Source organism: Cupressus sempervirens, chromosome 3 (assembly GCF_028749045.1).
Source record: "Cupressus sempervirens isolate cs-2001-9-10 chromosome 3, ASM2874904v1, whole genome shotgun sequence".
Lineage (NCBI taxonomy): Eukaryota > Viridiplantae > Streptophyta > Pinopsida > Cupressales > Cupressaceae > Cupressus > Cupressus sempervirens.
In genome coordinates, this window is record NC_143120.1 from 89,437,016 (window position 1) to 89,451,473 (window position 14,458).

Below are 14,458 nucleotides of genomic sequence, written 5' to 3' on the forward strand. Positions count from 1 at the left end.
TCTTTTATACAAGTATTTTTACCACTTTAGGGTTAAAATTAATAATTACATGTCAGCCCAAAATCCTGATAAAATAGAGACCAAATTTTTTTCAGGGGCTTTTCCCCCAAACTCTTAGATAGCCAAGGCCTAACGACCCTAGTTGTATTGGGGGTTGTTGCCCCCAAATTTCCACTGAAGGCCTAGCCTGACCTTGAAACCTAGCAAAGAATTATGGAGTATGTACAATACTTCCTTGATTAGTCACCACAATCTAACAATCTCCTACTTGATGACTGATTAGGCTCCACACTAAAGAATAATCTCCCACTTGGAGATTGATCTTGTGGCTATACCACTACTCCATGAGGCTCTAACCGGATCAAACTACCCTAGACTCTACTGTTCTTTTATTCATGTTTAGTCTAGAAGACCAACCGAAGCTAAAGAGGAGTTCAACTTCTCCCTTGTTACTACCTTTGTAAACATAACTACTGGATTGTACTATGTATGTATCTTGTCCATCTTTAACTATCCATCCTCAAAAATTGATCGAATGAAATAGTACCACAACTGTATGTGTCTGGTCTTTAAAAGCACAACTGAATTCTTTGCAAGATGAATGACACTTTGACTATTTGTAAACAAATAATTATCCTTCTAAGGCTGTCACAATTCTTCCAAGAAAAACTAAAGCCATATCATCTACTTAGCTGCCTCTATAGCAGAAACACATTCTACCTTTGTAGTGGATAAAGCATTAACCTTCTGTAAACTAGAAACTCAACTCATGGCTACCCCACCAACAGTAAAGACATAACCTATAGTACTCCACTTGGTATCAATATCTCTAGCCAAATCCGAGTCAACATAGCCTTGTAAATTAGTAGTAGAGCCCCCAAAGTGTAAACACTTATTGGATGTTCCTCTCAAATATCTAAGAGTCCATTTGATTGGATTCCAATGCTCAATCTATGGATGACTCATATAGGTCTGCTAACAACTCCTATTGCATGTGCAATATTTAGCCTAGTACATACCATAACATACATTAAGCTTCCTACAGTTGAGGCATAGGGTACCTTGGACATCTTATCCTCCTCCTCTTGTGTCTTGGGACAAATCTCCTTAGTCAACTTCAAATGACTAGGTAAAGGTGCGTTGACAACTTTAGCATTCTCCATAGAGAAACATTACAACACCTTCTCAACATAATCAACTTGAGATAGTGTCAATTTTCTATTCTTCCTATCTTTGCAAAGCTTCATACCAAATATTTTTTTTGCTGCTCCCAAATCCTTCATATTAAATGCATGCACTAACTAGTGTTTCAGCCTTTAATCTTATCCATGTTAGACCTAGCTACAAGTATATCATCAACATATAAACATACAATAATGTAACTATTATCATCCAACCTCTTAAAGTAAACACAATGATCTAAATGTCACCTACTATATCCATGCTCATGCATAAAACTATCAAATTTCAGATACCATTGCTAAGGTACTTGCTTCAAGCTATATAAATTTTTCTTCAATTTGCACACCAAGTTCTCCTTACCTTTGACCTCAAACCCCTATGGCTAAGCCATATATATCTCTTCATCCAAATCACCATGAAGAAAGGTTGTTTTAACATCAAGTTTCTCTAAATGAAAATCTTCAATAGCCACAATACTTAAAATAATATGGATAGAAGTCATCTTAAACAATAGGAGAAAATATCTCATCAAAATCAATGCCCTTTTTCTATAAAAATCTTTTTACAACTAACTTGGCTTTCAATCTTTTCTTACCTCCATCCTCTTCTTTTAACTTGTAAACCCACTTATTCTATAAAGCTCTTTTACCTGCATGCAATTTGCATGAATCCCAAGTCTTATTGTAGAATCCCATTGAATCTTAGTATCTGCCTACACAACTTCATCATAACGTTCAGGTTCAATTGCATTAGTAAGTAAAATAGAATACAAAGAGTGAGAAAATATTTCTAGAGGTTTAATTTTCCTTGTTGATCATCTAACATTCATTTGTGTGTGTGGTATTTGTTGTTGCGGTTGTTTCACATCATGAGAAATGGATGTGACATCATCTTTTGGAGTATCATCCAACACTACAAAATCATCTTCTTTCTTCATATGTTGCTTCAACATATATTTGTACAACACTTTCTAATTGAATATGACATCCTTGCTTCTTACAATTTTATGATTTTCAAAATCTCAAAGCCTATAACCAAATTCATTAATGCCATAACCAACATATATATATTTCTTTGACTTAGCTTCTAGCTTGGTTCTATTTTTAGAATCTTTATGAGAAAATGCTAGACAACTGAAAGTTTTGAGAAAAGAATAACTGACCTTCTTACTAGTCCATGCTTCCTCTGAAATACCATAACCCAAAGGAGTAGAGGGACCTCTATTAATCAAATATATAATGGTATTAATAGCCTCCACCCACATGTGTAAGAGAAACCCAACATGCAACCTCATGCTCCTTGCGCACTCCATTATAGTCCTGTTCATGCATTCAACCACTCCATTTTCCTGTGGAGTCCTTGGAACAATTTTTATCTACAAATACCATTAGTGGACCAATAATCTTCAAATTCATGACTGCAATACTCACCACCATCATTAGATCTGAGACATTTTAATTTCTTACCAGTCTCATTTTCAACCAAGCATTTCCATTTCTTAAAAGTTTGAAATACATCAGATTTCTATCTAAGAAAATAAATCCATACCTTTCTAGTTGCATCATCAATAAATGTAATATAATAATGAGAGCCTCCAAGGGAAGATACTTGAGCCAGTCCCCATACATTACTAGGCACAAGTACTAATTTTCCCCTGTTATTTTCCTTCCCAGTCTTCACAAAACTCACTCTCTTTTATTTTCCATACACACAACTTTCATAGAAATCCATTTTAACACATTTCATACCTGGTAAAAAATTATTTGAATGAAGTACTTTCATACATTTCTCACTCATGTACCCAAGTCTGTTCTACCATAGCACTATATTAGAATTTATAACAACTATTTGTTCTTCTTGCTTAACTACAACAATTGTTCTTGAACATTCATTTTTCTTTGAAACAATTAAAGTAGAAAGAACAACATGACTTGTACAAAGATATAAGGTGTGCCTACTTTTACACATTTTGATACTATGAGGGAACCTTTTGAAACCTTCCAATTTTTATCATTAAAAGTAACTACACAACCCTCATCACTGAGTTGCCTTGCTGAAATTAAATTCCTACTTAGTCTTGGAACATATCTTACCTCATGTAGTAGCCAATGATTCCCATTCTGCAACTAAATCTTAACTTTTCCCTTTCCAACAATCTGACAGGGTTCATTATCCTCCAAATAAACAAGTCCAAAATCCCCTTGGACATAATCAATGAAATAACCTCTATGAGATGTAGCATGAAATGAAGCACTAGAATCATCAAGACTTTCTAAAGACAAAAGCAAAGCATCCTCTTTAGATTTGTTATTTACCACATTTGCCTCTTTGTCTCCATCTGATTTATCTCCTTCATTTTTCTTTTGAGTCAAACAATCTTTCTTTTCATGCCTTGGTTTCCTACAATACCAATATTCGTTCAGTCCTCTTGATTGAGACCTCCTCCCCTTTGACTTTCCTCTTGATTTACCATGATTTTTGAAATTACTTCCTCTCTTAGTTGTTCTACCTCGACTTTGTGCATTCAAAGCACTTCCAAATGTAGATCTGCTAGGGGATTTCCTCTGAGTTTTCTCACTCAAAATAACACCGATCACATCATCATATTTTAGGGTACGTGATCTAGGAACAAAATTAATCACAACCATTACGAAGCCATTCCAACTTTTAGGCAAAGAACAAAAAATTAAGAGAGCCCTAATTTCTTCATCAAAATTGATACCTATAGAAGATAACTGACTAGTAATAGTATTAAACTCATTTAAATGATTTGCAATAGATCCACCTTCTGCCATTTTCATATCAAATAAATGCTTCATGAGAAATACGTTGTTTGACGCGAAGGGCTTTTCATATAGTTTTGCTAGGGTTCAAATCAACTCTTTTGTTGTCTTTGCTTTTGTAATATTAAATGCCACTGATGGTGCCAGGCATAATCAAATGCTTTCAAGTGCCTTTCTGTCTAAAAGATTCTAGTCATCATTTGACATAGATCCCTAATTCTTGGTTTTTCCTTCCAACGACTTCCATAAATCGTTTTGATAAAGATAGTCTTCCATTTGCTTCTTTCATAACTGAAAGTTCTGCCAATTAAACCTGTCAACCCTTAGCTTACCCTCGTCTGCCATTGCTCCCACTCAACTGTGAGGCTCCCACTTGTTGATGCGAGTTTTGTGTCACTACATAACATATTAGTAATTGGATGCTTGATACAGAATATCAAATACACAATTCCTCTCTTGAAAAGTTATCTCTCATGGGACATGAGTATAACTCTAATGTTCCTTACACCGTTGGATACTCGCTCAGTTTTATCAATGTGATTTGCTGGTAATCACGTAGGCGGCCTTACATTTTCTTGTTTGAGAAAAATTTGGATCTTGGTGAGAAAATGGAGATGGTGGTTCGGTGTGAATGCTAGATGATGTTGATGGCGCGATGATGGCAATGTAGGGTGAATAGCGATGGAAGGTGAGAATGCCGATGTTTTGGTTTACTTCTCTAACTAACCTCTTCTAAGCATGAAATTTGGCTGCTCAACTACTCCTACTCCTAAGAATGGAAGGTTAGCAGATGGACGGGGATCGAATCTAATGAAGGCTAACCAGTGGCCCTACCTCCATAGATGCAACGCTTCAAAGGAAAGTAAACTAGATCACCACACAAAGCCTCCCAACCAGCCGCTAGGATGCTAGTGGCCTAGTGTTGACCCCTATCAAACATCTACCAAAGCTACCATGCAACTATCCATTTTATTTTACTCTTACTCTAACAACTTGAAATGAAATTGCTTCAACTTGAAAAGAAAATTTAACTATGTGGAAGTAGAAAACATGCAATAACACCTAATGTTCTTAGTCAACATGCAATGAAAAAGAGAGCACTTTGGTATTATTTTCGCAACAATTTCTCCAACCCCCCCCCCCCCCCCCCCCTTTACAAATGAGAGCCAATGGCCTTATATAGAGGTCCAAAATACAATGGACAGTAGAGATCAAAACAAGATCGACGATCCGGATTGGATCCAAAAACCCTAATTAGGGTTGCCACCCCATCGGCCAATGAGAAGATGCCACCTCATCAATGGACCAATGAAAAAAGTGCAAAAGTGGCAACCAATGAGAAGGCACCAAAGTGGTGGCCAATTAGAAACAAACACTTGTCCTATTCTAGAAGAAAGAGAAAGTTTTCGCTTGGGCTTACATAAGATGATCTTCTAATATAATTCTTCCTTTTTCTTTTGTTCTTTTAGCTAAGGCAATGAACTTAGCTAGCCTTTCGTTAACTTCTTCCATAGGAGGACAAGGTGTGTGCTTCGCTCGGAGTTCTGCTGACTTTGCCACGCTGTTTGCTGCTTGTAGTATCCTTTCATGATCCTTCTCATATTCCTTTGCAAACCCAATAAAAGCATTGAGTGAGGAAAGGGTGTTCAGATGTTTCCTTTTGACGGCAGCCTTTCCTAACTCATCCAATCTCGATCCAAATCCTGTCTCACTGACATCCTTGAGAAAGCTAGCTTTCTCATGTGAAAATCATCCTTTGCATTGGCCCAAAAGTCCTCTATAGTGGGAACATGCTTAAATTCGCTTTCATGAGATGCCTTGATAAGACCAACAGGGTCGAATCCTTGCCTTGCTCTGTACCATCCTAGATGATACCACTCCAATTCCTTTTCCATAGCCTCAAAGGTGGCCCGATTTGGGCAACTATCATTGCCAATTATAATTGAGAAGGAAACGCCTGTTTTCCCCTCATTCCTCATTACTCTATCATAGTGCTCAAGCTGCCTAGCCAATTCCATCAAAACTACCTTGTCGGGTGAGTATCTTGGAAGCCTCTTGGGACAAACTATACTTCCTGCCACTCTAATGTATGTGAATTGTGGGAATTGGATGAACCAACTCCCAAACTTCTTAATCCTTGCTTCTGCTTCTGATGAAAGTCTCTTTGCAGGCGCCCCTTGTAATACCCTTACTGTCTTCATGGCGAATGCATCGCAAAACATCTTGTAATCCTTGTTATTGTGCAAATGAAGCTGCGGATAGCATTCATGCACCAAATATTACCCCGGCCCATTACCAATCTCTCCTAAGGCCCTAAGTCCTGAACTCTCATACAATCTAGCAATTAAGTAAAACAGATAGGATCCCATGTAGAATTGCCTTTAGTTTTGAACTGTTCTAAGTTGCAATTCTAAATTTTCACTTATGATCCTAGCCCAATCAAATTTTCCTTTTCCCTTTTCAATTTCATCAATGAAGAAGTACATCCAGTTTTTGAATTGCATAGCTTGAGCTAGGCCCATGATCCGGCTGAGATGAACAATGAGATCGCCATATTTCGGCTTGAAATCTGCCACTGTAAGCCTTGTTGATTTGTTAACTCCTTTCCTTCCTTCGTGTATCCAATTCCGCTTTAGATGTGAGAAGTAGGCCTCTTGGTTACCTTGAAATGATTTGGCCGCTTGATCCACCATTACAACTGTCATGCCCCTGCTCTGGGGAATATTAAATGTCTCTTCAATTGCTTGTTCGCCAATGTTGGCCAACACTCTCTTCCCTTCGCCAAAAATGATGGATTTACTGTCTAGATCAAATCTGGATGCACACTCCATAATCAATTCCGGACAAGGCAAAGTAGGAGGAAAAGCTGCTGCATGTACAATTCTGCTCTTGTATATCCTCTTTGCCAAGGGGGATTGTCCTTCCTTTAGTCTGTCCCTCATCTGTATCATGTCCACTATAGCGATATTAGTATCGGTTATTTTCTTCATTTTCGAGAAGAAGGAAGTTTTGGGCGTCATATCCTCTTTGTCTTTCTTAGCGTTTGCCCGCTTGGGATTCTTACTTGCACTATCATCCTCCATGCTCGTCGCCCTATTACGGGATGGTAGAGTGGTGGACCAAAAGGCAAGAAGAACCAAGTAGTGCAATTCTTAGAAAAGAGCGAAAGAATGGATGTCAGCTTAAGCACTCCTTGCAACTCTAGATGATGACTTTCACCTTAACTAATAATCTTACAGCAACTTTTCGGAACCCGGGATATGACATCAAAGAATTACAAATCCCTTTGCAAATTAGAAAACAAAGCCTCTAAGCTTATCCAACACTTGCCTTCTATGCAAAAATCAAACATTCATATGTATCTCTTCTCCGAACAAAATTGCCCAAATCTAATATAAAAATTGCAGCCCCTCTAGAAAATCAGAATTTTGTCTTCCACAAATTTCGGCCCCTACAAAATTCGGCTAAGCATGAAAAAAAAATCTGCCCTTCCACAAAATTCGCCCAAGCAAAGGAGCAAAATCTGTAAAATCTGCCACCTAGGGCACAAATCGCAGCCCACAAAGTGGAGCAAAAATCCCCAAAAATGCAAAAAATCTGGCCCTTAGACAAATCGCCCAACAATGGCAATGGGAAATTGCCCAAAAATCGCCAAAAACTGCCTTCCACCAATTTCGCCAAAGTCCAGAAATCTGCCCTTGCTTCAAATTCGCCCAAGCATGAGGAGCAAATGAATTGATGAAAATGAAATGGGAGGGGACTCCCTTTATAGCAGCTTTCACCTTTCTCCCAGGCTGGCCGACTTGGTCCTATAGAGGAAAAAAAACCAAAATTAAAGCTAAGTTAGTGGCCCACTTTAAATACTTTGCCAAAATTTTAATTTTCTAAAATGAAAACTGCACTTTTAATTTACTAATTAACCACAAATTGCAAAACGAAATTAAATGGTGCCTTGGGGATGCTAAAAATTTCTATTTAATGATGGTTTGCTAATTAATACATCCTTGAAGTTGAATTTTGGCTAACCAAAAGCCATTTCTTAATATTAATTTACCAATTTCATTAAATACCAAAAGCTTTCAAGGCAAATTTAACCTATTAAAGCCAATTTTTGCAATTTTCCTCTAAATCGATTTTGCTAAATAATTAAAATTTTATGATAAAAAAATAAAATTGCCTCTAGAGTAAAAATCGATTTTGCAATTTAACTTCATCTTACAAAATTAAATTCTATTTCACCAAAAAAAAAAAGATTTTCCAAGAACCTAAGTCTAACGAAAAATTTACTTATTTGAAAATCATTCAAATTTACAATTAAATCCAAATTTTCAAAAGAAATCGTCTAAGTACAAAATTCACAATCTTATCCTACCAAGTTGAAATCAATTTTGAACTTATTCGGCCTAAGGATAGAACTGATAGCTCTGGAAAATCAAGTTGAAACCGGGTGAAAAATACATCTAACCTTCTCCACTGGCCCTAAAGGCGATTAAAAAGGGGGTCCCCAAGATTTTGGGGCGATGTGTGAAAACCTCACAACATCTGGCGACTCCACGGGTGAAATGTTCCTGAACATTTCGAGAAACAAGTAACTTAGAAAAAAATCTCAGGATGGCCTATCCGCAAATCACTTAAGGACGAGCACTCAACAAGGGAAAGGACTCTCAAGTTGAACCTAAGCACTCTGACCATAAGTTACTCACGTGTGTGCAAATGATTTATTCCCCGCTCGACAAGAAGTTGATAGTCTCTCAGATCCATTAAACTTAGCTATTATAAATATCCTTACTTCAAAAGCAACCCAGATAGAGCTCCGCTGCCAGTTAGGCGTCTATAGCCCTGACGGAGTTATCGCTGTGGCACGACAATCACGGTTCTGCCTTTAGTGATTATCTTTATAGCACCGGCAGAGATGACTGCACACCCTTTAACCAAATTTTATCTTTATTTTCACTTTAATATTGCCTTTTCTCTTTTCTCCTGATATTTTCTCTTTTTCTTCTCTCTTTTCAATCTTTTGTTTGGTTTGCAGGCAATGAAGCTTGCAGAGGGTTTGGAAGACCACAGTGGCGCTGAAGCAGGTGTATGATTTTTACTAAGTCCAACTTCACTTTAAAACACCAACAACTCAGAGCAATTAAGTGTGAGTAGAATGTTGTAACCATGTCAAAAGATAACTTAAGAACCTCTATAGAGTCTAACCCAAATTTAGTACAAGTCCTACCATAGACCAACGACTAAACACATCCTTTAATCTCTGAACCTTGTTAAATGCATTCGAGAAATGAACAAGACAGACTCCGTTTTGTCCCAATATAATATAAAATCTACACACCTCGCCCATGAGTGATAACATGGAACCCTCCTTTGCACTTGCAAAGGTCCAAAACCAAAACTACTCTCTGACTGAGGGAAGCAAAAAGATCTCAAGTCAAATGACTTGATGCAAATCAAATTCAAGCTCCCTCAAAACACCTAAACTAAGAAACTAAAAGAAAACTACTCTAAACAATTGAAAGGGAAACTACTCTAACCCTTGGGCCAAATGGTCCAAGATAAACTCTATTCTAAAGAACTGAAAGCAAACCTAAACTAACAACTGAAAGCAAACCTAAACTAACTACGTACAAAGGGCTCCGGACAGAGTCCTAGGCTTGGAAATAATGCTTGAGGAATTGCCCATTGACGGGCAATGGGACATCTCCTCCAATGAGTGTCTTGAGTCTAAATGCATTATCTCCAATGATCTCAACAATCTGGAAAGGACCTTTCCAAAGTTTGTCGAATTTATTATGTTGTCCTTTCTTTTCATGGGCTTTGTCCCAATATAAGACCAAGTCAGAAATCCTAAAGGCCTTGTTTTGTGCTTTTCTGTCAAACCAACGTTTTACTACCCCTTGATGTTTTGCAAATTTTTCCAGGGCTTCGTCTCTTTTCTCATCTAACTGCATCAGTTGAGTCAACCTGACTTGGACTCTGTCTTCGTTCTCATCATAGTATTCCTGTATGAACCTTAAAGTTGGAATTTTCAATTGAATTGGGAATACAGGGTCTTGTCCATAAACCATATGAAAAGGAGTGATCCCTATGGACTCTTTAACTCTTGTTCTATCTGCCCACAAAGCGTATCTCAGTTGTGTGTGCCAATCTTTTGGGTTCCTGTCTAAAAGTTTTCCAATCACAGTCAAAAGGTTCTTGTTTGTGGATTCTGCTAGGCCATTTCCCTGGGGATAGTAACCTGATGAAAATTTTAAAATAATCCCGTGATCAAATGCCCATGTATGAAATTTCAAAGAAGTGAAAGCAGAACCATTATCACAAACAAAAACAGAAGGACACCCAAACCTGGTAGTGATTCTTTCCTCTAAAAATTTGATAACAATCTCAGCAGTGCAATTCTTGAAAGCTTGGGCTTCTGACCACCGAGTACAGTAGTCAGTTGTGGTTAGAATATACCTATGTTGTGCTGAGGAAGGTGGATTGATAGGACCGATGAAGTCAAGTCCCCACATCGCGAAAGGTCTCACCTCGATGATTGGCCACAGAGGCATTGCCGGATTCCTTTTTCGTTTTGCTGAAGTTTAGCAAACATGACAAATCTTTACGTGCTCGTGAGTATCCTTGAACAAAGTTGGCCAATAATATCTTGTTCTTAGTATCCAATGTGCTGTGGCCAAGTCTGATCCGTGTCCTGTTCCCCATTTATCATGAAAATGTTCCAAAATATTTCTTGCTTCTTCCTTTCCGACACATCTCAAATATATCCCTTCATGATTTTGCTTGTATAATACTGCTCCTTGTAACATATATCTTCTGCTCTTGAATCTCAATGCTTGCTTCTGTACTGGATTCAAATGTTAAGGGCACCGATGATTTAACAAATAGTTGGTTATGTCCTGGTACCATTCATCGGGATGTACATCCTCCAATTCATAAACTTGTTGCACAAGTCCAGGCCCCTCTAATGCCATGGTCTGTGCCAATTTTTGTCCTCTAACCAATTTCATTGGTAGGATTTCTATGTCATATTCTTGGATAGTGGCGACCCACTTGCCTCTTCTTTCTCCAAGCTCACTCTACATCAGTAGCGTCTTCACTGCTATATCAGGTACAATTGCACGTACTTTACTTCTCAAGATGTATTGCCTAAATTTCTTCATTGCCTTCACCAAGGCATAAGCTTGCTTCTCCACATTTGGATAATTCAATTCAGCTTCTCTGAAAGGTGCACTCATGAAGGCTATCGGGTGCTCTTCATCTTCTTCATTCTTCTGTGTTAAAATAGCCGCACATGCATGATCAGAGGCGAAAGAATATATATTGAATGGCCTCTCATAATCTGGACTCACTAGAACTGGTGCATTGATGATAGCATGTTTTATCTCTTCAAATGCCTTCTTAGCTACTGGAGTCCAATCCACTTTTTCATCCTTTTTCAACATGTCATTCATTGGCTTCACGATCTCAGCAAATGCAGATATGAACTTTCTCACAAAGTTGATCTTTCCAAAGAATGATTTGAGCTCCTTCTTACTTCCTGGCATGCCAAGTTTGGAAATTGCTTCCACCCTCTCTGGATCTATCATGATACCTCTTTCTGAAATTATATGTCCTAGCAATTTACCCTCGGTGACTCCAAACATACATTTCTTCGGGTTCAGAGAAATTCCATACCTACTACATTTCCTGAAAACTTTCCTCAAATCCAGAATGTGATCTTCTCTGTTCTTTGAAAATACGGTTATGTCATCCATGTAGATTATAATGCACTTGTCTTTTAAGTCCTTGAAAGCATAATCCATGGCTCTTTGAAATGTTGCACCTGCATTGATCAAGCCAAAAGGCATCCTTCTGTATGCAAATGTTCCCCACTTCGTGGTGAAAGCCATTTTTAACCTATCTTCTTCTTCGACTATCACTTGATTGTATCCCGAGTATCCATCCATAAATGACATCATTTGGGCTCCATTTACAATTTGCAAAACCTCGTCTAGTGATGGCAATGGATAATTGTCTTTTTCTGAGGCTCTGTTCAAATTTCTAAAATCTACACATAGTCTTATCTCTCCATTCTTCTTCCTTACTGGGACAAGATTGGCGACCCACGTTGAATGTCTCACTAGGAAAATGATCCGCGCATCTAGCAACTTCTTTACTTCTTGATATATCAATGGTTCTAACAAAGGATTGACTGGCGTCTGCCGCTGCCTGAATGGCTTACTCCCTTCCTTCAGTGGAATTGTATGTGTGATGATAGAAGGATCATATGTTTTCAAATCTCCATATCCCCAAGCAATTACATCTGGGAATTCCTTCATCAAACTCAATATATCTGCCTTCTCCTTAGGTGTGCAAACTTTCCCAATGTGAACTATTTTGGGACAATCTTGTGTCCTCAAATTAACCTTTTCACACTCATCGCCCCCTGTGGGTTGATACTGCATTTTGTGGAACTGGTCCATGTCAAATATCCTTTCTAACTCAATAATCCCCTTTGGAATAGTATTTTCTTTTAAGCTCATAATTCCTTCTGCATCAATCTCTGCTTCTTCATCCACTTCACCATCTATGATTTGCGCTGTGAAAACATCTGAATTGGTCAAGAATTTGAGGATATGTCTATCATCTTCAAACACTTGGAAATTCTTGACATTTTCTGGTACTGATGGAACCGATGCCAACTCAACTCTGAATTTCTTCAAACCATCCAACTTAATTGGTGCCAGTGAGCTTGCAGTCTGTGCGAGGGCATTTGCCACCTGATTGTTCGCTCTATAGCTAAACTTGATATTGAAGGCATCGAAGTCCTCTATCAAATCCCAAACCTTGTTTCTATATCTTTTTAATCTCTTGTCGTAGCAGGCGAACTTCTGTTTTATCTGCTTAATTATCAAATATGAGTCCCCAAGAACATGTAGTATTTTGGCACCTTTCTTGATAGCGCATAACAATCCTAAAATCAAAGCTTCATATTCTGCCACATTGTTAGTGCATGAGAATTGCAATCTATGTGCCTCTAAATATGTTGTCCCTGTTGGGCTGACTAACTCAAATCCGGCTCCAGCTCCTTGTTTGGTTTTGGAACCATCGAATCTTAGAGTCCATACTCCATTTCTTTCTAGATGCTTCTCCTTTTGGAGACTCTCCGACTCGTCTATTTCATCATCTTCTTTTATTTCCGCACTGGGTGGTGTAATTTCGTTCTTTGTTTCACCCATCATGTTGCTTTCTACTTCATCAACTTGTTGAATCTCAACCTTCTCAACTTGTTGAATCTCAACCTTCTGTTTACCATGTTGATCTTCTCATTTTAGAGCCCCTGGTATTCTCTTTTCCACTTGTTCTAAGGCTACTGTACACAGAGAGCAAGATAACTCCGAGTGGAATGCATTGTGAATTTTGCACCAATTGGGTAATAATAAGTCTCTTACTGGTGTTTGGTTACCCAACTCCATTCCTTGTTGCACGGTCCTAGTCACAAAATTCTTGAAATTTTCAAACATGCCTTCACCCTCATCGGATGAAGCATCTGGATATGACTCAATCAGGATCTCAGTGGAATCCCTTCCTTTGCTTATGATATTCATTGTCAATACTTCTACTTTCTTTGGTCTATAGGTGCTCATATTTGTCTCCACAAACAATATTTTGTTTGACTCCCCATTTTTGGTCACTGTCAATCTCAACCTTGGGGTGCTATCAATTTTAATTTGATTCACCAAACCTTTCCATGGGAGCCACATGTGGGAGAAGTCAGTATCCATATATCCATTCAATTTTCTAGCCCAATCTCTCCCTAGGATCAATCCGTAGGTATCGGCTACATCCACTACTGAAATGTCTACCATGTGTTCCATCCTCGGATCAGATGCCAACTGCATATGTATATTGTGTAATTCTCCTACCACTGGCACTTCCGTTTTATCCAATTGAGTAACTCTTTTGTTGGAGTCCAAAGGCGTGATTCCTAACCTTCTGCAAATGTTCAAAGGCATGACGTTGCTTGATGCTCCTGAATCTATCAAACAATTGTGAAGCAACTTCCCGAACATCCTTACTGACAACAAGAATGGGGCTGGTTCCTCTTTCCCTTGATAATATACCATAGGTGTCTTATGTGCTTGCTTTGGCTTCACTCCGAAATCTATTGTTTGAGTAATCTCTTCCTTCTTCACCTTTTCTTTATTGTTCACCAGATTTTGACTCTTTTGAGTTTGTTGTTCTATAGGCATCGATCCTTGAGCCACATAAATTGTTTGAGGCCCTAACTGGTCATTGAAACTGCTAATGTCTCCATATGCAACCTCTGGTGTAGGGTTCTCCCCCTCACCATAAGAAATTTCTTGAGATGAATTTGTCATATTTTCTCCTAGAGCGTCTTGGATTACATGCACCGAATTAGGAGGATACCTCCCTTGAGTATGTGTTACTGTACTTTGAGTTTGAGATCCTTGTGGTTTGTTATCCTTCAAATTGTTAAGGAACGTATCCCT